General features: G+C 32.5%; 1 pseudogene; it reads left to right on the plus strand.

The window, feature by feature from the left end:
- The first annotated feature begins 721 nt into the window (after positions 1–721).
- LOC114579739 lies at positions 722–870 on the plus strand (annotated as a pseudogene).
- The last annotated feature ends 2197 nt before the right edge of the window (positions 871–3067 follow it).

Below are 3067 nucleotides of genomic sequence, written 5' to 3' on the forward strand. Positions count from 1 at the left end.
ATACATGAAATTGTAAGAAGAGGTCTACATATTATAGTCATCTAGATATGGATCCTCAAAAAAACTTGGTTTGCAGATTGGACAAGTCTTTACATATCTGATTGTCCATCCATTTGTAAGAACTGTACTTAGCTTAATTCTTTTGGGAGGGGGTACGTAAGTAATCATCTTGGTACAATCATTCTGATATTGGTCTCTATTTTATCATCTTCTACTTTGTGAAGTGAAAGGTGAGGTTGAGATTATTACGAAAATCCTTACATATTTACTTCAACATTGATTATGCCATTAATTAGGATATTTAATTATGTCATTGATTAGAGCATTGATTAGGCTTTCCTTGATAATCACACACGCACACATAATCCTAAACCAAACAATCAAGTAACTTCTACCATAAGTTATAAGCCCCAAACCAAACTTAAACAATCAGGAAACTTCTAAGTAGAGTCGTAAGCCCATATCTAAACCAAATCTACAAGAACTTCTAAACAAAGTCGTAAGCGTCAAGCTAAATTAATATATAGGGAAACTTCTAAACGAAGATGTAAGCCCCTAGATAAATCAATATATCAGACAACTTCTAAACAAAGTTGTAAGTCCTGAGCTAAATTAATCTATCGGACAACTTCTAAAGAAAGTTATAAGCTTCGAGCTAAAGCAATCCGTCAGGCAACTTCTAAATGAAGCCGTAAGCCTTTACCTAAATCAATATATCAAGCAACTTCTTTACGGGTGATCAAGAATGGTTGTGGCCTAGACTAGCTGCCTTCATTTGACTTTGAAGGGGTGCTAGTTTACCATCTACCCTAGTGGTAGAGTGGACGTCATAATTTTTGACAACAGGGTTCTCTTTCACACGGCTCCTATTTAAATAAATAATAAATAATAAATAATAAACAAAGCCATAAGTCCAAAACTATATAAATTAACAGACCTTCTAATAGATATAAGCCTTAAACCACAATATAAACCTCTGTAAAACTAAAATTCACATTTAGCAAACTCAATTTACTCATGATCCCTGAAAAGAGTGAACTCATGGCTACTAATTAGATTCTCAGAACACTATGATCAATGATTGTTAGTGTTGACAGAATGAAATTTAAAGGTATTCTTGGGTTAACGAAATCTTGGGATCTTGATCAGGTCTACCTCCATCCCCTAAAGCTTAAGCTTCCAAAGCTCTCTTAAATGATTCATCCTTAATCAAGAGTTCTCTCTAGCATAGTATGAGGGATAATTAACTATGAGTGCTTAGTATTATAGGAAGTGAGGATCCAAATCTAAATAAACCCTGATACATTCCTTAGGAGAAATATGGTTAATTAAAAACTAATCTGCCTTTATGAGAATGAAATCCTAAGTCTAAAAATCATGATTAATGCCAAAATGCCATTTTTTCATGAGCAAAGAGTCATTTATCCCTACCTCATGTTTGAGTTGTTAGAAACTTAATTGAATTTCAACCAATGTGCTCCCTCTCCCACCCAATTTTGAAATTCTATAAATAAGATAGGATTTCAAAATGTGTTGACTAATCCTTAAGTCTTCAATCTAAGAATGCAATCTCCTTACTAAAAGTTTGACAAGGTAGATCATAAGAGATAATTGCATGATTAGAATGAAGTAGTTGTAAAAACCTTGAAACTTGTTGATTCTAAATTAGTGAATATTGACCACGATTTAGCTTACTCATATGACAAGTTCATTTTACACACATTGAGGGCAACTTAGCCCATCCCCAATTGAGTCATTTTTGACTTAAAATGATCTCCTTAATTCATCTAAAGTAGTTTGATATAAACCTAATCAAATTAATATGTATCCCTTAGTTTTAATTGATGGCTTGACATCCTAAGGCCATCGATTTTACCTCACATTGACTTGAACTTCTTTGTGTTCTATAGATGACTTTGCCATATTATTCCATCAACTTTTTCACATCAGTGCCTTGCTAATGACACCACCTTATTAGCCTAGCGGATACCTTCTTCTTGACCACTTAGTGATAACTCCATGTTATTAATATAATTAACTCCTATTTCTCATAGTTCTACCAATTAACTTTCTCTTAGCACATCCCTGACATTTTCTTCTAATTTCCTTTTATTGCATTTCTATCTTCCTTCGTGGTGTTCTATTGAGTTCCTTCTTATCTTCCGAGTGTTTCCTCTTAGAGATTGTTGAGTTCCTTCTTGACTTCATTTAGTTTTATTTCAATGAGTGTCAAGTTTCCTTCTTAGAATTATACTAACTTCTCTACAAGTTGGTAAGTCAGTGTAGTCATATCTGCAAGTTAGCACTCATCAATTTTCCTTGTTAATGCCTCCAAAGTCTTAGAGTCAACAACTCAATAACAAGCATAGTCATTTATTAAATTTGACCTTCACCTCAATACCCACCCACAAGTAAATCACTAGATATTTGACAAACCTAGTCTCAACTTGTTTGGGATTTATAAATCTTATTGTAATTATATATAGTATTAAAATTCACCAATAAATCATATTACCAATGCATAAATTATTAAACCTTTAAATTTTAATTCTATCATAGCACTTCAATTGGAGTTAGTTTATGGAAATAAAGTTAAAATGCATGAAAAAAAAATTTAATAATTTTTATATACATATGGCATATTTTTTATGAAAATTTTACAAAAAGGCTATTGTGATGACAATATAAAATTCATAGTATTCGAAATACATGCATATCTTGAATGTTAGGTCTATTTTAAGAAACATTAATCATGAAGAGTATGTCATTACCATCCAACTCTAATTGCTAACCATTGCTACCTTCAAGCATGAGGTCCATTATTGACTAAGACTTCGTTTGTGACGGCTTTTTTACTGCTTCTTAAAGCAGCTTTCTAGTATAAAAATTAAAAATTTTGTACTACAAAACTGCTTTAAAAAGCAGCAAGAAAGCCGTCCCAAACGAAGCCTAAATCTAGCATTAGATATTAACTCCAGTCTTAGCATCCATAATTAGGAGTTTAATTGAGTAGTCATAAATGTATGCCAAGCCACCTAACCTCATCATAGAATGCATGCCCAACCAC

This window comes from Dendrobium catenatum, unplaced genomic scaffold, assembly GCF_001605985.2.
Source record: "Dendrobium catenatum unplaced genomic scaffold, ASM160598v2 fragScaff_scaffold_621, whole genome shotgun sequence".
NCBI lineage: Eukaryota > Viridiplantae > Streptophyta > Magnoliopsida > Asparagales > Orchidaceae > Dendrobium > Dendrobium catenatum.